The following is a 20404-nucleotide window of genomic DNA, read 5'->3' on the forward strand; positions in this document are numbered from 1 at the left end:
ATGTTTGTGGATACCTGCTCATTCATTGTTCTTCTGACATCAAGGGTAATAAAAAAAGTTGATTTTGCTATTGTTGGAGTAATTGTCTCTACCTGTCATGGTGGGGTACAGAATACAGACACGTGCAGATGTAGATAAATAATTTAATAATAGTGAAAGGCAATACCATACACAGGGAAGCCAGTATCAGAGATAATCCAAAAAATCAGAAAACGTAAAACAGTCCAGGTCAATACACGATAATCCACAGTAGAGGCAAAGGCAAAAATCGGCGTCACGAAAACAATAACAGAAAATAACTTCTGTAAAGTGGTATAAACCAGGCAATACGCGCCACCAGAGTGATCGTGAAGCGTCCTTAAATACCCTGGGGTAATCAATAATCAGGGCTTCCTGGAAGAAGCAGGTGAGGAGTCACGTGTGAGTGTGAGTGTGTGATGTCTAGTTAAGGTGTGGCTAGTTAAGGTGTGAATTAGAGAGGTGTGGCTAACAGCCTGCAGTTGTTGATAAATTAAGTGTGTTATCCAGTATTCACTTAGTGTGCTTTGAGTTTACTTGATTATCCTCTGCTTGTAAGGTAGGCTGGCTTTAAGATACTTTTAGCTTAATTCTGTTAGAACTGTTTTTGTAATCTTGGGCTTGTTGGGACTTGTTGATTTGGGTAGCTGATTCAGGTGTGGTTTCTGGCTAGTTAAGGTGTGAATCAGCAAATTTTAGTCTTTCAATTTCAAATCAAACAGTAAAACTTAAGATTTGACAATGTGCTTCCAAATTCCTACTCTCATCTCCTGCAACACCCGTAGACACCGGCATCAGGGCAGAAACCGCAATCCTAGCAACCTGTTGTACCCACCTAGTTCATTAAGTTCTCAGGTGTTGGTGCATGGGGGACTCTGGAATTGCCATTCTGCAGTTCTGAAGGCCGACTTCATCACAGCTTTTGCCTCTGCTCAATCTCTGGACTTCCTGGCTCTGACTGAGACTTGGATCACTCCAGAAAACTCTGCAACTCCAGCTGCCCTGTCATCTGCTTTTGCCTTCTCCCACTCTCCACGGCCAACCGGCAGGGGTGGTGGAACTGGCCTGCTTCTGTCTCGTAAGTGGTCCTTCACTGTACTCTCTTTTCTGCATCTTGACATCTCTTCTTTTGAATTTCATGCTGTCACTATCTCTTTTCCTGTTAAACTCCATATCATTGTTCTCTATCGTCCTCCTGGCCCACTGGGCAACTTCATTGATGAACTGGACACTCTCCTGAGTGGGTTACCAGTTGAATCCTCACTTATCCTCCTTGGTGACTTCAACCTCCCCTCAGAGAAACTACAGTCATCCTGTCTTCTTCCACTTCTGTCTTCTTTTTCTCTCTCCCTCAATCTGTCTGCTCCAACTCACAGAGCAGGAAACACTCTAGACCTTGTCTTTAGCAGACCTGCTCCAGCTCTGGATCTAACTGTGACTCCTCTAGATTTCTCTGACCATCACTTCCTATCCTTCACTCTCTCTCTTCCTGCTCTTCCTACAAACACAACCTCTTCAACTTCCACTACTCATCGCAATCTTCGTGCTATATCTCCCTCCTCTCTTGCCTCAACTATCTTGACCACTCTTCCGAATCCTGACTCCTTGTGGAAAGTGGAAGTGGAAAAAATCTCAACAATACTCAGACCTCTGCTCTTACCAATCTCTCCTATCCCGATTTTCAACAGAGGTAACTGCTGCAAAATCCTCTTTCTACAAAAGGAAACTGGAAGAATCAGCATCTGACCCTCGCAAACTCTTCACCATCTTCTCATCTCTTCTAAACCCTCCCACTCCTCAACCTCCCACAACCCTCTCCCCGGATGATTGTCAACTCCTTTGAGGAGAAAGTAGCAAATATCCGCCAATCCTTTCCCCCTGCCTCTACCCTTCCCACCAAGCTCTATCTTCCACATTCTACCTCTCTGTCTCAATTCTCTCTGCTTTCCACAGATGAAATCCTTCATCTTCTACATTCTAACAATCCAACCACTTGCGCACTTGACCCTTTACCATCTTCCCTCTTTCAGACAATTGCTGCTGACCTCCTTCCGTTCATCACTCACATCATTAACACCTCTCTATCATCTGGTCATGTTCCATCAACTTTTAAGACTGCCAGAGTGGTTCCTATCGTGAAGAAACCAACTCTAGACAGCTTGGACGTTGGCAACTACAGGCCAGTTTCTCTCCTCTCTTTCCTTTCCAAAGTCCTTGAGCGTGCTGTCTACAACCAACTTTCTCTCTTTCTCACTCAGAACAATCTTCAGGATCCAAACCAGTCTGGCTTCAAACCTGCACATTCTACTGAAACTGCCCTCATTGCAGTTACAGAGAAGCTTCATGCAGCAAAAGCTACTAACCTGTCATCTGTTCTGATTCTGCTTGATCTCTCTACTGCTTTCGACACGGTCAACCACAGCATTCTCCTTTCCATCCTCACCAGCCTTGGAATCACTGGCTCTGCATGGCAGTGGTTTGCATCGTACCTGGAGGACCGTTCCTACCAGGTAACTTGGCAAGGGGCAACATCTGCTCCATGCAGACTCTCCACTGGGGTTCCACAAGGCTCGGTGCTTGGTCCTCTTCTTTTCTCACTCTATACTCGCTCTCTGGGTGAAATAATATCTTCTCATGGATTCTCATACCACTGCTATGCTGATGACACCCAACTAATCCTTTCATTTCCTCCTTCCGACACTCAGGTTTCATCCCGCATCTCAGCATGTCTCAATGATGTCTCGATGTGGATGAGTTCTCATCACCTAAAACTCAACCCCAGGAACTACAAGCCCTCACAACAATCTCTCCATCTCTTTCGAGAACTCACTGGTCACTCCATCGGCAGAAGCAAGAAGCCTTGGTGTAGAAATGGATGACCAGTTATCGTTCTCGAGCCATATTGCAAATCTGACTCGGTCATGCAGATTTCTCCTGTACAACATCCGAAGAATTCGACCGTTTCTGTCTCAGGATGCCACTCAGGTGCTTGTGCAGTCTCTTGCCATCTCAAGACTTGACTACTGCAACTCTCTACTGGCTGGTCTTCCACTGCGAGCCACCAAACCACTACAGTTAATTCAGAACGCGGCAGCACGACTCGTCTTCAATCTTCTGAAGTTCAGTCATGTGACTCCTTTGCTGCGTTCCCTCCACTGGCTTCCTGTTGCCGACCGCATCCGATTCAAAACCCTGACGCTGGCCTACAAGGCAAAAAACGGACCAGCACCTTCATACCTGATGGCGATGGTCAAAGCCAGATCTGCACCAAGAGCTCTTAGAGCTTCCAGTACGGCTCGGCTCAAACCTCCATCACTCAAAACACACAGAAAACAGACATCCAGACTCTTCTCTGTGCTGCAGCAAGGTGGTGGAATGAACTTCCACTGGATGTCAGAACAGCAGAGTCACTCACGGTCTTCAAACGTCGACTGAAGACACATCTTTTCAAAGAGTTCCTAAACTAAAAAAAAAAAAAAAAAAAGGTTCCTAGGGTTCTAAACATGATTAAGCTCTGTGTATCTCTTGATCCTAGTCTACAAACTAGCTTTGGATATTTGAAGTAACTTTGAAGCACTGTTGTAAGTCGCTCTGGATAAGGGCGTCTGCTAAATACCGTAAATGTAAATGTAAATGTCCAGTGTAGGGCACATTATTTTGAAAAAGTAATTAGTTATAGTTACTCCTTACTTCTCCAAAAAAGTAACTGAGTTACTAATGGAGTTACTCCACTTTAAAAGTATCTAGTTACCAGAAAAGTAAAAAAAAAATTACTTTTGTTAAAATCAATGATGTATTTACTATTATTATTAGAAAAATAACAAATGAAAATAAACCCAAAATGTTGACAAAAATATAACGAATTAAAAAACAAACAAAAAAAAAAAACGAAATTCTCCATACAACCAAAGAAAATTACAGTCAAAGGAAATATATAAACAAAACAAAATAATGGACAAAAACAACAATCTAATGGCCGTTATTAATATATTATTAATGGTATTAATATAACAGTTTAACAGCTGGATCAAACAGCTTTACCAAAAGAGAAAGCAGCAGCACCACAAAAACCGGAGCTAAAAAGAGCTTAAATCTGAATTGATTAGAGCACGCAAATCATCACGATTGTTCCCCACTTCTAGAGCTTAGATTTTCTGCCCGAACCCGAGATTTCCCTGGGTCGGGTCGGGCTCCAGAAAATAGTCTGAGATGTAGGCATCTGTTGTTAAATTATATATTACACAAAATCTTTCACTTTTAACAGATTTTAATTCTATAAAAAAACATCATACACTCCTTATAAAACGGAGTAATAAGTCATTATAGAACTTGTCCTATAATTACATGATTTTTTTCACTAGCTGTAGTTATTTTGTGGGTAAAAATATCAAGCTAAACTGCACCTGAACAGCCGTTTAGCTCAAACATGATAAATAAAGTATATTTGATAATTGGGATGGATTGAGGTAGGATCGCATTTTTCACCAGAAACAAACTGCACTGGGCTTCGATTGGGATCGGACTGAGACCACGTCCAATCACGGGTCTTAGTGTGGTTGTTTTGGTCCACACCTGAGTGAGATCAATGTTTTCACACTAAGAAAAATCACACCACACCATGGGTGCAATTTAACCGTAGCCTGTTTAACCCAGATTAAATTGGGGTGGTGTGAAAACATTTAGTGAAGTCACTCTATTTCAAATAAAATGAAGTTGTCCACACAAGACACGACATTTATTAAAATATCTGTCCCAACTTTTCTAAATTTGGGGTTGTAGTTGATCTATTTGTCATATTATGCACACTTTCTATCCACACAAAAAGTAAGAGAATTTGTGTTTGGTAGATTATTTTACTTGTAACAATATTTCTTGGCAATACCACTTCTTGTCTTATACCACAGGAAAGCCTGTTTCTCTTTTAAATGCAGCCACATTTGTAATGAACATGCATTTATGAAATGAGCAGCAGACCTGAGTATGTCTGCCCATATTGTGCCCTTAAAAAAATGCCAAATCTTCTCTGCCATTACTGTGGCTACTGAAACTTGATTTGAGCTTCTGGTAGCCCCAGGTAAGCATGGTGTGAATCAGGTAAGCATGGTGTGAATCAGGTAAGTATGGGTCCTGATACAGTGGTCAATAGGTGTCTTCTCCAAGAATCGGCAAGATCTGAACACGGCCAACTTTAAGCTGATGCTCCACAAATCCAGCTTACAGCACTATTTGAGTGAGCCCTGATACCAGTATCTCCAAATTAAGACTACATATAAAGGGGCATGTCAGAGACAGGCTGTGAAGTGGAGGTCCCAAAAAGACGACACATCAAGAAGATCGGCAAACACCAAACGAGCCATTGGAACAAGGTGTTATGAACCCATGAGAGTCCTTGCTGGTGGCTGGTGGTTGGTGAGTTGGGCCAGGCTGGTAGGTGGGAGGAGTTGTGCTCAGTGGTTGCATCTGGGTGTCATTTGTCAGCCATCTTAAAAAGGGGCATTGGGGCAGATAGTGGGGGATTTTTGTTTGTTTGTGCTCCATGTTTTGGCTGTGTTTTAAATGCTCTCCTCTCTTCTACTCAGCAGTTCTCCAGATGACCATGGTCCAGCCTTGGTGATCCCTCTTTGTCCCTAGACATCAAATACTACTTTTAACTACTTTTTGATGATTTTAAAAAAAGCTTATCTTGTTATACATTTTAACACTTGTCTCTCCCTTTTACATGTTGGGGTCTGTACGAGCCGTCCGTAAAATATGTGTGATATACTTAACCCCAGGGGCAAAATCAGGGCATAGAGGGTATGATGTCTACCTGTGCACTGTCCAAAGTTAAAGCATTTCTGCAGTGCACAAAGAGGGGATGGTATGGTCAGGATCCATGCAGGAGTTGCTGAGACATCCTGGCATGTACGGGGGTAAGTTGGAACCTAGATCCAAGTTATACTGACCAGTGGAAATATAAGTCGGATAATGTCTAGATTCAGAGGGGGTAATTAATTTGCTATAGGATTTGAAAACATTCACATTATCTCTGCAATATTTCCAGTTGCCCCTGTGTTCTGTCTCAGTACTTTTCCACCTGTGTCAATTTGTAGCTCCGCCCCCTAGCCCCATGTGTTTCCACTTCCTGTGTTTGTATATTTAGCACCCTGTGCCGCTTTGTCTTCGTCGGTCTTTGCACCTTCCCGTGTTGTTTTGTCGTTCCACGTTATTCCCATTGCTCTAGTTGTTCTTGCTCATGTTGTTTATCTGTTTTTATTTCTAGTTCCCTGTTTATTCCCTAGTTTACTCCCTTGCCCTGTTTAGTTTATCCTGTCTTGTTTTAGTCAATGTTTACACCTTCCTGTGTGCATTTCTCACACCAGTGATACCCTTTGATGCACTTGATAAAAGCACGGGCTGGAGCATCACAGAGCATTGAGGAGAGCTGCACAGCGTACCTGATGCCGTCAAAGTCAAATCCTTCTGCAAGTTTAGCTATCTCAAAACTGCAAAGTCCTCAAGAAAGACGCTCGGGCAATTCGGCTTTTTCTCTCCACAAAACAGCCCAGTCGTGACTGGAGCATGATGTGGTAGGTTAAGGAGAGCCAAGGATGGGCCACAACTGTGTTGGTGAGCTTTTGGAAAGTGGGAGCCCATCAATATAGACTTGAAGTTTGAGATCTCTTGTATTACTCAGTAAACCCTTTTTATTCTGCAGGATGGGTGTAATTGATTGGAGCACACCAAAGTAGTGGTACTGACCACCAGCCTGTCAGTATGTGTGATGTGGTGTTAACCTGCTCATTTTGCTAGTTCATCACGCAGTGAATCCAGCTCGGATCCTGAGTCTAAGTCATCACAAAAATAAAAGCATCAGTATCGTAACTTTCATTATCACATACAGCAGATCGGCAATTCACAGACTCTGAATCGTCATCGTCGCCATTATTTTGATCAAGTTCAGCATTTAATTCTGTTTCTACATCAATGATCTTTGCTCCCTCTGCCTGAATTTACTCTAATGCCAAGCTCAGACTACACAACATTTTTGTCCCTCACAATGTTCACTATGTCAGATTAAGCAGTTATTTTTCGTTTTGTGTAGTTCTTGGGGGACTGGCAACACTAAACGCTAATCACCGACCAATCATCGTGCGCGTCCTCGCGTGAGTTCGTACGTCATCGCGGGGGAGGAGCATAGAATCTCTTCAAATCACGGCTACAGAGGCCTTAGCGTGATGGTGTGCTTTTGTGCTCAGAAAAAAAACTAAAAAAAGAGGAAAAAGCGACTGTGGGCTCCTGGGGGATCCAAATGGGGATTACATGCTTTGTGTACTCCAGAGAGAACTTAAGGTATAGTAAAGATGCAGCTACTAAGGTTTCAGTGCCTGTAAACACAACAACATATTTAATGAATGAATTAGATTATTAGAAGATTATTATATGATTCTTCTGTTTCTCTGGTCTAGAGAACTGCAGGAGCACTGTGCCGCTTTCTTTTTACTATGTTTACATCTGTGCGCCACTTCCTATTGGTCAGCGTCAGGGAGCAGGTCGCGGAGCAGCATGTGGAACTAGGCGATAAAATACAAAACATTCTAACATGCTAGAGTCTTTCCGTCTGACGCTCTGATGGCGTCGCTCACGTCAAATTACTGCTCTTTAACTTTGTCGCACTACACGGAGCTTTATCACACGTGACAATGAAATTCGGATCCGACGCACGCTATTTGTCGGCGCCTACAAAAATCGGGTCAAAATCAGACTAAAATCGTGTACTCTGATCTGGGCAAGTCTCTATCCACCATGATGGTCTTCTGCATGACATTCTATACAAAAGAAACACAACAAAATGATTGCCACATTTAATACATTCAGTGCATCAATAATTAAATACACTATATTTGTTTAATATGTACCTTTTCTTATACAGCGCTCATCTTGCAGGTGAACCTGAAAACAATAAAGCTGTGAGTATTTAAATTAAAGAATCGATACTCATTCAAGGGTACACTTAGTGCTGGGCGATAAAACGATATTAATATTTATTGCGATATATATTTTCCACAATAACTATGAGAAGCCGGAGGATAGGACTCGATAAACTTTATTTTCTATTTCCCGTTTAAGTAGCTCTGTGAACAGGTGCAGCACGAGATCAGACACATCCCCCCCACCCCCGATCCCCTCACTCTGATCCTCACACAGCTGATCCACACAGCGGCTTCTCTCCCATTTACTGGATAAACAGCATTTCTAGGATAAGTTTAGCTCAACTCCTAAATATGAGGCATGGAGTCTCCTCACCAAGATATTTAGAGAGGTGAGCTTGTTCAGATTTCTGAAGGCAGGTAAACGCTGCTCTGTTTGCTGCTAGTTAGATTAGCTTGTCTCCAGTTTAAAGTTAGCGATGTTTAGGTGTAAAAGGGATCTGTGCAATCTGTCATCATTAGCTAAGATGCTTTCACTGCTTTTTACATTCTAATAAACTAATGGGTAACGCACGTTAGCCGTGTTAATCCACGTTTCGTGTAAATTAGCGTTAACTTCAGCGCGAGTGAGGGGTTAGTATATAAACACACAGAAAAGAAGCAGCACTTTTTTCCTAACTCTCACTGTTTCTGTTAGAAAACCCTGAGAGCAGCATTCTCCTCTGTCTCTGTGTTTTATAGTTTTTAACAGATAGAGTCTGTTGTTCTGGATATTTTACTAAATAAAGAAGATTATATAATCTGTGTAGCTGTATTTGAACAGAGCTAAACGTTGCTGTTACTGAACTGGAGTTTTAAATACACTTGTTAAGTAATGTAAGTCTAGTCTACTGAAAGTCAGTAATGTTAGTATTAATCTGTACTGCAGTAGAAGTGGATCATTTCAGAAACTTGACTTTACCCCCCCCCCCCCTCCATTACAGCTCACTTACATTAAAATATTTAACAAAACTTAAAGGCTATTATTTTAATAAACATTAGCAGTAAATAATCTCAAAATAACAACAAATATAAAATAGAAAAAAAACATATAATACATACTTTTTATATGACCAAAATTTATTAGACTAAAATGTGACTAAAACTATTATACATTTCAGTCAACAGACTAAGACTAAACTGTATCAAAATCACCTGTCAAAATGAACACTGTGATATACTCTTCATGTAGTTGTCTCCATTCAGGGAGGGGAATAATCTTTTATTTAAATATAATTTTGCAGTTATTTGCAATTTAATTTAAACAGACAAATAATGTAAAGGGTCTGTCCACAAGGCTCTGAGCTGCTAGTGATTTTGGCCATAACTCCCTATTCTGTCACTTATGAGTGAAAAGAAACCTTTAAGTGTAACAGAAAGGGATTTGATTTATATCGTGATGCATATCGATATCGGCTGATAAGGAAAACTATATCGTGATAAGATTTTTTCCCATATCACCCAGCCCTAGGTACACTCTTAAAATGATAAATCTTTAGTGGTTATTTAATAAAGTAAATGAGATAAAGGGCATTAGGACCTGTGTAGAATGGAGAATGTTATATATGGTTCTACATGGTTGTTGTAAGCCATTGTGGAGCTATATACAATCATATACAAAACCAATTTACCTATTCAGAATAATATAGTTCTGCTATATATCTCATTCTACAAAAAAAAATGTGTTTTTGATATTAAGTGGATTGTTCGCGAAGATACAACAAAACTGGCGACGAGGATAAAAGTTACTTACGGATAGAAGTTCCGGAGCAGAGCTGAGGACTGATTAAAATACATAATCTTTTGACAGAAAGCAACTTCACACTAGAAAGAGCAATTAAAATGAGCTCATCCATGGAAACCAAATCTTGAAGCATGGGGTCTATTCTGAAAATTCTATTTTAGGCTTATTCCTTGGGTCGAGCTGCACAACTTTGCAATTCGGACTATTTAGCTCCACCCACTTCGATTTTTTGCAAATTTGCATAAAAAGACAAACCTACTTTTGCCAACTAGTCTGTGGATTTTTGGCCAATCCTGACATGTTTGGTGTCAAACAACTCGGGAGAGTGTGAATTTAATATTCCCTAATATTTTACTTTTAATGGAATCCTGTCTCAAACTAAGTGACGTGAACCTGTGTGACCTTTAGATTCTGAGCACACTCACAAAAACCAGGAAATAGCGAACGCCCCAAAAGAAGAGGAACGCTGTTTCCTCTTTATAAATCACAACCTGCTTAAAATGTGTTCTCATGTTCTGCCTCTGTAACGCGGAATAACAGAGAAATGCTCTGCAAAGACGCGGCATTTTGGACACTGCGCAGTAGAAGTGCTTGTTTCAGAGGTCCAGGAGGAAGAACGTGGTGTTTGGTGGTTTAGCCACCATGTGGCTGCAGCAGTTAATAAGGATAACTCCACAGGCTGAACTGTTACAGAGGTTCAATAAAGTCTTCAGATTTAAAAGGGTTGTGAACACCTGTACGTGTGTTACCTGACTCAGTAACATTGGTCTCTAAAAATCTGTGCCCAACTCGGCACACGGTTCAAAAAGAATGACTACTGAAAACCTAAATCAACTCATTAATCAGTCATCATCATTCACAAAAAAATCTGCATTATTCTACAAAATCTACAACGATAATAATGATGATAATAATAATACAATACTACCAGATAATACAAATAAGTTAGAATAAAAATTGTAAAAGGCGAATAAGATATGGCAAGCATTGAAACTTTTTACATGCAGACAAAATATATTAATGTTTGATTATATTTGAACTTATTGTTTAATCTAATGTTTTTAATCTTGATTTATGCAGTATGAATTAATATACGTGAGGAAGGTTTACGTATTTACCTACAAATCCGTACTTTATCACATGATGTTACTAATTTCTGCTCTCTCTGCAATCTATTGAAGGTATAGGGACACAAATTTAGACCAGAGCAGAGGGTCAGTGGCGGGTGTAATGCTCAGAAGGGGGTGTGATGCTCAGAAGGGGGTGTGATGCTCAGAAGGGGGTGTGATGCTCAGAGGGGGGTGTGATGCTCAGAAGGGGGTGTGATGCTCAGAGGGGGGTGTGATGCTCAGAAGGGGGTGTGATGCTCAGAAGGGGGTGTGATGCTCAGAGGGGGGTGTGATGCTCAGAAGGGGGTGTGATGCTCAGAAGGGGGTGTGATGCTCAGAGGGGGGTGTGATGCTCAGAGGGGGGTGTGATGCTCAGAGGGGGGTGTGATGCTCAGAAGGGGGTGTGATGCTCAGAAGGGGGTGTGATGCTCAGAAGGGGGTGTGATGCTCAGAAGGGGGTGTGATGCTCAGGGGGGGTGTGATGCTCAGGGGGGGTGTGATGCTCAGAAGGGGGTGTGATGCTAAGGGGGGGTGTGATGCTCAGGGGGGGGTGTGATGCTCAGAAGGGGGTGTGATGCTCAGAGGGGGGTGTGATGCTCAGAGGGGGGTGTGATGCTCAGAAGGGGGTGTGATGCTCAGAGGGGGGTGTGATGCTCAGAAGGGGGTGTGATGCTCAGAAGGGGGTGTGATGCTCAGAAGGGGGTGTGATGCTCAGGGGGGGTGTGATGCTCAGAGGGGGTGTGATGCTCAGGGGGGGTGTGATGCTCAGGGGGGGTGTGATGCTCAGAAGAGGGTGTGATGCTCAGGGGGGGGTGTGATGCTCAGAGGGGGGTGTAATGCTCAGAAGGGGGTGTGATGCTCAGGGGGGGTGTGATGCTCAGAAGGGGGTGTGATGCTCAGAGGGGGGTGTGATGCTCAGAAGGGGGTGTGATGCTCAGAAGGGGGTGTGATGCTCAGAGGGGGGTGTGATGCTCAGAGGGGGGTGTGATGCTCAGAGGGGGGTGTGATGCTCAGAAGGGGGTGTGATGCTCAGAAGGGGGTGTGATGCTCAGAAGGGGGTGTGATGCTCAGAAGGGGGTGTGATGCTCAGGGGGGGTGTGATGCTCAGGGGGGGTGTGATGCTCAGAAGGGGGTGTGATGCTAAGGGGGGGTGTGATGCTCAGGGGGGGGTGTGATGCTCAGAAGGGGGTGTGATGCTCAGAGGGGGGTGTGATGCTCAGAGGGGGGTGTGATGCTCAGAAGGGGGTGTGATGCTCAGAGGGGGGTGTGATGCTCAGAAGGGGGTGTGATGCTCAGAAGGGGGTGTGATGCTCAGAAGGGGGTGTGATGCTCAGGGGGGGTGTGATGCTCAGAGGGGGTGTGATGCTCAGGGGGGGTGTGATGCTCAGGGGGGGTGTGATGCTCAGAAGAGGGTGTGATGCTCAGGGGGGGGTGTGATGCTCAGAGGGGGGTGTAATGCTCAGAAGGGGGTGTGATGCTCAGGGGGGGTGTGATGCTCAGGGGGGGTGTGATGCTCAGAAGGGGGTGTGATGCTCAGAAGGGGGTGTGATGCTAAGGGGGGGTGTGATGCTCAGGGGGGGTGTGATGCTCAGAAGGGGGTGTGATGCTCAGAGAGGGGTGTGATGCTCAGAGGGGGGTGTGATGCTCAGAAGGGGGTGTGATGCTCAGAGAGGGGTGTGATGCTCAGAGGGGGGTGTGATGCTCAGAAGGGGGTGTGATGCTCAGAGGGGGGTGTGATGCTCAGAAGGGGGTGTGATGCTCAGAAGGGGGTGTGATGCTCAGAAGGGGGTGTGATGCTCAGAAGGGGGTGTGATGCTCAGAAGGGGGTGTGATGCTCAGGGGGGGTGTGATGCTCAGAAGGGGGTGTGATGCTCAGGGGGGGTGTGATGCTCAGAGGGGGGTGTGATGCTCAGAAGGGGGTGTGATGCTCAGGGGGGGTGTGATGCTCAGAGGGGGGTGTGATGCTCAGAAGGGGGTGTGATGCTCAGAAGGGGGTGTGATGCTCAGAGGGGGGTGTGATGCTCAGAAGGGGGTGTGATGCTCAGGGGGGGTGTGATGCTCAGAGGGGGGTGTGATGCTCAGAAGGGGGTGTGATGCTCAGAAGGGGGTGTGATGCTCAGAGGGGGGTGTGATGCTCAGAGGGGGGTGTGATGCTCAGAAGGGGGTGTAATGCTCAGAAGGGGGTGTGATGCTCAGAAGGGGGTGTGATGCTCAGAAGGGGGTGTGATGCTCAGAATGGGGTGTGATGCTCAGGGGGGGGTGTGATGCTCAGAATGGGGTGTGATGCTCGGGGGGGGGGGTGTGATGCTCATCAGTGGTGAAAAGATACTGTTTATTTTACCTTGGGTGTAATTATGATTGCTTAACTTAGTATCTATAATTACATAATCATTGTGTGAAACCTTGTATTTTATATGCATTAACCAATACTCACCTTACATTTGATCATTTTTACTACTCACAGTGTATTTTATACACATTTATATAGAAGATTAACCAATAATCACAATATATACTATTTACATATATAGATAAACATTGTTTGATCAGACATGTGACTAACACATCTATTATGACAAATTAACCCACATGATACATAAGGCATTTACTAACACATAGGGTCTATTGTATGGCGGTCTAACCACGCGTTACTAACACATTAACATATAACACATGAAATCTATTGTGTGACTATTGCGTAGCTCATGCTTGAAGCATTTCGTTCACTGCATGACCCTAACTAACGGCCATCAATCATCGGCTGGTACACTCTGTGTGATTTCGGCTGGTACGCTCGGTACGGGGCTAAATTTCTACAGAGGAGGCTCTTAGATCAAAGCGGCCTTTTGTGTGTGGGGGTTGCCTTCCTGAGGCCTGCAGCGGCTTCAAAGAGGGGGTGATGCACACACACACAGATAGTGCCACGATGTTCCATTCTGGAAGAACACAGTCAAGGTCAGACACTAGTGGTCCGGTCAGACACGTGAAACTTGAGTACTAACACGTGAAATTATGCATAATAACATGAGCTAATCGTTAGCAACGCCTCATCAGCAGGTTTCACGTCATTTTGGGGTATAAAACATGGAGTCAGATCAGAGGGGGGTCAGAACTTATGCTGGGATGGCTGTAAACTGTCTGTGTGTATGGTTCTCCTGAATTCAGAAATAAATACTTGGTTTGCTTTCAACTTCACTCCACCTGTTTGCGACTCTATCAAAACGAACACGTAGGGGAGTTGTACCCCGGACGAGAGGTGGGTGTGGACCCATCTTTCATTTTCTTTTTTTACAACAATTTGGTGACCCCGACGACGAGTCTGATGGAGGACAGCATCCGGCACTGGTCCACTCACGGACGAACTTCACAAACAGGTAAGCAGAGCCGGTTTAATCAAATTCTGCATATTGGTAATATCAAATTTGAGTGGAGCGGCGGTCCGGCTGCTGTCCGGAGTGGGGAAGGAAGCGTATCAGGGCATTTAAAAAAGAGAGTAGAGGCTGGGCCTCCTCGGGTTTTAGAGTAGAGGCTGGGCCTCCTCGGGTTTTAGAGTAGAGGCTGGGCCTCCTCAGGTAGAGGCTGGGCCTCCTCGGGTAGAGGCTGGGCCTCCTCGGGTTTTAAGGATTGGACGCTGGCGTGTCCCCCCGGCTTCTGACGAGAAGTACGGATAAAGGCCAGGTGAAAGGTTCACCTCGAGATTGATCCGCTCGTAAAAGAGAGTAGAGGCTGGGCCTCCTCGGGTTTTGGAGTAGAGGCTGGGCCTTCTCGGGTTTTGGAGTAGAGGCTGGGCCTCCTCGGGTTTTGGAGTAGAGGCTGGGCCTTCTCGGGTTTTGGAGTAGAGGCTGGGCCTCCTCGGGTTTTGGAGTAGAGGCTGGGCCTCCTCGGGTTTTGGAGTAGAGGCTGGGCCTCCTCGGGTTTTGGAGTAGAGGCTGGGCCTCCTCGGGTTTTGGAGTACACTCTAAAAAACAGAGGTACGACATGAGTACTTTTTTGTACTCGAAGGTACACTCTTCATTATTGTTCCCTCAAAGGTACAATATTGGTCTTTACAGGGTCAGATTTGTTCCCTCTGAAGTACAAAGTCATTTCTAACAGCAATAAGTACAAATTTGTACCATTTAAGCAGCCAAAGGGTACATTCAGTATTCTGCATCACTGTACTAATGAACAATATATATTTTAATTGCACATTTTTTTATTTGAAAGCCAGACAATTTTGGATCATCAAGTTTTTGAGCCATATTTAGTTGATGATAATGTTTATAATCTTTATGATCTTTACTGCCACAAAAACCATGGGTACAAAAAAGGACTTTCACTGAAAGGTACTTTTTTGTGCCTCAATATAAGGTACAGCCCCAGCGACAAGCTTTGTACTCTTTTAAGTACAAATCTGTACTTATATTTCTTAGAGTGTAGAGGCTGGGCCTCCTCGGGGTTTAGAGTAGAGGCTGGGCCTCCTCGGGATTTGGAGTAGAGGCTGGGCCTCCTCGGGTTTTGGAGTAGAGGCTGGGCCTCCTCGGGTTTTGGAGTAGAGGCTGGGCCTCCTCGGGTTTTGGAGTAGAGGCTGGGCCTCCTCGGGTTTTGGAGTAGAGGCTGGGCCTCCTCGGGTTTTAGAGTAGAGGCTGGGCCTCCTCGGGGTTTAGAGTAGAGGCTGGGCCTCCTCGGGGTTTAGAGTAGAGGCTGGGCCTCCTCGGGGTTTAGAGTAGAGGCTGGGCCTCCTCGGGTTTTGGAGTAGAGGCTGGGCCTCCTCGGGTTTTGGAGTAGAGGCTGGGCCTCCTCGGGGTTTAGAGTAGAGGCTGGGCCTCCTCGGGTTTTGGAGTAGAGGCTGGGCCTCCTCGGGTTTTGGAGTAGAGGCTGGGCCTCCTCGGGTTTTGGAGTAGAGGCTGGGCCTCCTCGGGTTTTAGAGTAGAGGCTGGGCCTCCTCGGGTTTTGGAGTAGAGGCTGGGCCTCCTCGGGTTTTGGAGTAGAGGCTGGGCCTCCTCGGGGTTTAGAGTAGAGGCTGGGCCTCCTCGGGTTTTGGAGTAGAGGCTGGGCCTCCTCGGGTTTTGGAGTAGAGGCTGGGCCTCCTCGGGGTTTAGAGTAGAGGCTGGGCCTCCTCGGGTTTTGGAGTAGAGGCTGGGCCTCCTCGGGGTTTAGAGTAGAGGCTGGGCCTCCTCGGGGTTTAGAGTAGAGGCTGGGCCTCCTCGGGGTTTGGAGTAGAGGCTGGGCCTCCTCGGGGTTTGGAGTAGAGGCTGGGCCTCCTCGGGTTTTAGAGTAGAGGCTGGGCCTCCTCGGGGTTTAGAGTAGAGGCTGGGCCTCCTCGGGTTTTGGAGTAGAGGCTGGGCCTCCTCGGGGTTTAGAGTAGAGGCTGGGCCTCCTCGGGTTTTGGAGTAGAGGCTGGGCCTCCTCGGGTTTTAGAGTAGAGGCTGGGCCTCCTCGGGTTTTGGAGTAGAGGCTGGGCCTCCTCGGGTTTTGGAGTAGAGGCTGGGCCTCCTCGGGGTTTGGAGTAGAGGCTGGGCCTCCTCGGGGTTTGGAGTAGAGGCTGGGCCTCCTCGGGTTTTAGAGTAGAGGCTGGGCCTCCTCGGGGTTTAGAGTAGAGGCTGGGCCTCCTCGGGTTTTGGAGTAGAGGCTGGGCCTCCTCGGGGTTTAGAGTAGAGGCTGGGCCTCCTCGGGGTTTAGAGTAGAGGCTGGGCCTCCTCGGGGTTTGGAGTAGAGGCTGGGCCTCCTCGGGGTTTGGAGTAGAGGCTGGGCCTCCTCGGGTTTTAGAGTAGAGGCTGGGCCTCCTCGGGGTTTTGGAGTAGAGGCTGGGCCTCCTCGGGGTTTGGAGTAGAGGCTGGGCCTCCTCGGGGTTTAAGGATTGGAAGCTTTTCGGGGCACAGTAGAGGGTAGTAGAATAACAGATACGCCTTCCCGAGCAGGAGGCTGGGGGCTTTATTCTCGTAGATTAATGATTTGTTATTAATGTAGAAGTAAATAATGACTGAAGAATGGGTATGGATAATCGGCTCACAGGACATTTTTAGACCAGAGGTTAGAAATTCGGGTATCTTCGGAACTCCAGTTACGACAGGGCCAGAACAACAACAGTTGGCAGCAGATTACACAGTGCCGATTTGTAATGATCAGCAGCGTATGGTGATTACGGCAAACTTGATGCTATGCCCAACCAGTAGAATAATTCACTCTAAACGCGTACAGCAGAACGACTCTGCACTATTTATGATAAAGATATTTTAGGCCGCTGCGGCACCTGGTGGAGGTTTGTTGGTTTTCTGCGAGTATCAAACTGTGCAAGTGGCGGGTCATATTCAGTCTGTTCTGAACCCACCATTCTCCCCAATTCATTTTATGGCCGACTCTGACTCTGATTAAATTGCATCTGAGACACATCCTCGTTGCCAGAATATCGTTTTAAGCATACCTGTTGTTCGCCATCTCTACAGATTTAGACATCCTTGCCAAGCTGGCTATATCATTGTTGGTATAATACTATATTATATGACTGGTTTTGCAATTTACTCTGCACGGAAATTAATACTGTTGTTTAATGTACTACTTGCTCTGTTTCTAATTTGCTTCTTGGTGTATATTTAGTGAATTACTTGCTATATCCTGTAGAAATATAATAACTTTCTAGCTCTGTTCGACTACTTGCTGTGTGGTAATGTGTTTTTTAACCAGCCAGTTATTTAATATGTCCAGCCCATATTTCCCTGCCGATGTTGAACTTTTTTGTTGTTAGAATATAACGTGTAAATTTACGGACTATCGCCGGTGTGCAGACAACTGTTTTTGTGGTAATAACTGTAACCTTTTGTGGTTCAGATTGCATAAAATATATACTTTTTAGCTTGCTAACTGTTTAGATGCGTCTAGAACGTAGTTTGATTGGCTAAACTATAATCTTTAGCTGGAGTCCATATTTAAAATAATTGTCCGGACTGGACTGAATTTTTGTTTGATAAACAAAACGTATTTGATTTATTGGAGCGCTGTTTGGAAGCCACTGACGAACCGTTCCGGTTTGAGGCACGTTTCTTTGCTGAATATATCTATGCTCAGCTTGCTAGGTAATTAAATGCTTCGGATTACATAAAATAAGGTTGTTTACGAATTCGACACTTCGGAATGTGTATGGTTCTGTTTATTGTTGGTTATGCTATCTGACAGCTAATTTCTATTCGTCTGAGGATAAGCAAATAAAGCAGAATTATAAGTGGAAGAGCATTGTGGTACTTAAGGAACAAAATATATTGTGGTTTTATCTTGAGGCGATACTGCGTTTCTTGATTTCAGTAAAACTTAGAGCATACCGGCGTCTAACGCTGAACTTTTTTCTCTGTTCCATACCGCACGAGGAGCCCGGAGTGCAGCTCCTGCTGCGAAGGGGGGCAGAGGGGGAAGAACACTGCGAGGAGACTGTTCGAAAAGCCTCATGCGTGGAAACCTTGCGGTGTTAACGAAACGCATTTGAGAGAGAAGTAGAACGAAGACCCATTCAGGTGAGATCCAACCTTGATCAGCACCTTACACACAACATGGCTAGTACTAGAAATTTGGTTAAAGAGCTAGATGCCATTTACGATGTGGGAAGCTGGGAATGGAAACTGATTGAACAGCAAATAGAACAAATAGCTCAAGGAGTTAGAGAGGGGGTTTTGGATTTAAACCAGCGAGACGTAGTGCAGAAAAGTGTGATCAGGAAATTTGACACATGGGCCAAAAAACACACAGGGGAAAAAACATGTCTGATAAACTGCATTAATAATATGAAGACGGAATTAGAAGACATATCTAATCAGGCTGAAGCAGAAGTGAATACAGGTAACTTGCTACAAAAACCCAAGGCTAAACATAGCTTTAAAGTAGCCCAGAAAAACTTAGCGGAGCTGAGAGCGATCACCACTGCATTTCTGAGCATGCTACCTGACTTAGTTATAGCGAGAACACGAGATCTGTCCAGGCCAACGGCGACCTCACACACTGCAAATAAGGCGGAAGTGGACAGTGAGTATACAAAACACCAGGGGGAGGGGCCATACGCCCCGCCTCCACCATACAACCCAAAACACGTCCCACCTGCAGATATTCTAATGCCAGTTTTTACTGTAGACTCTGGGGTAGTGAGTGTGGAAAAGCAGGAAGGGAGGGGCTCAGCCCGAGAGCACACTCCACTAGCAGCAGCGGAACACACAAACACACACACAGAGGATCCTTTTCATCTGCGTAGACAACATGAGACACTTAATGCCAACCAGACTGACTCACACTCTTCGGACAGTTCACAGGCTATAGGGATTAATGACAAATATGATAAACAGCACCAACACCGTAAACAAACATTAGTCAAACCATCTTTTCCCAAATCACGCCACCAAACAAAACCCACAGTACTTATCAGAGCTACTTTAGAAGGACATGTGACGACTGACGACGAAACTGACCATGACAGCGACATGGCTGAGGATGACGACATTGTACAAGACAGTGTAGTAGCACACGTAATGTCTCGTACAGAGGCTAAGTTGAACAAAACAATACGTGACATGGAGCAGATAATAATAGCAGAACAGAGGCACTTGGAGTTAAGCCAAAGGGCCATGGACACACACACACTCAACTCCGATACAGCAAACACTTTAAGAAGAAGCACCAGACAACGACGCCAACCTAAAAGATACAGGCGTACACCTGATATGGACACGATGTGTCCACTAGTGGCCACTAGCACAGGTGTACATAAATATGTCCCTTTATCACTTACAGATGCACAGACTTTAGCCGATCAGCTTCCACCTCTATCCAGTGGGGCAGCAGCTTGGTTAAGAAAGCTGGATAGCCTAACAGGGGGCATGACTCTGGCACTAGGGGACTTTAGAAACATTGTGAAAAGGTCAACCAGCTCTATGGAAGCAGCTGAGGTAGAAAGACAAGCCCAAACATGTGCACAACCGAACAATGACCCTCTCCATGCTCACTCACAGCGCCTGACTGACGTTATGAGAGAGATGTGGCCTACTAGAGTAGCATCTACAGTCCCATCATACACCTGGGATGAAAAACTCAACCCGGGGGAGTATATGGGTAAAGCAGTTGAGGATTGGACTAACACTACTGGGGTTCACCCTGCAAGGGGGCAGCAGGTGGTTTGGTTTAGAACTGCCGTCTTGAAAGGCTTTTTGTTCCACATGGACAAATAAAAGGCTAAAATTGATGACAAAGATAAGGAGACAATTAAATTAGAAAGGGAACTGCTAAAAACTCAGCTGGCAGAGGCCAGAAAAACAATAAATGATAATAAAATGACATAAAAACCTGACACCATGATGCCTGTGACTGCGACACAGCAACCACAGACATTCATGAACACACAAACATGCGTACCTGCACAGTCAGGGCCCACACAAAACCCACCACACAACTATGGATCAGGTCCATATTTCCCACAGCAACCCTACGCAGGGGGCAGGGGGCGGGGTGGTGGAAGGTGGAGGAGATGGGTCCGACCCAACATGGGGGAATGTCTAAGATGTGGGGCCATGGGCCACTGGGTAGCACAATGTACAGCATCGCTCGCACCTGAGCCAGCAATCCCACACCCA

The 20404-nt window shown here is 45.4% G+C and overlaps 1 pseudogene; it reads left to right on the plus strand.

Annotated features, from left to right (window-relative positions):
* The first annotated feature begins 976 nt into the window (after positions 1-976).
* Positions 977-3629, plus strand: LOC125785865 (uncharacterized; annotated as a pseudogene).
* The last annotated feature ends 16775 nt before the right edge of the window (positions 3630-20404 follow it).

Source organism: Astyanax mexicanus, chromosome 21 (assembly GCF_023375975.1).
Source record: "Astyanax mexicanus isolate ESR-SI-001 chromosome 21, AstMex3_surface, whole genome shotgun sequence".
Taxonomy (NCBI): domain Eukaryota; kingdom Metazoa; phylum Chordata; class Actinopteri; order Characiformes; family Acestrorhamphidae; genus Astyanax; species Astyanax mexicanus.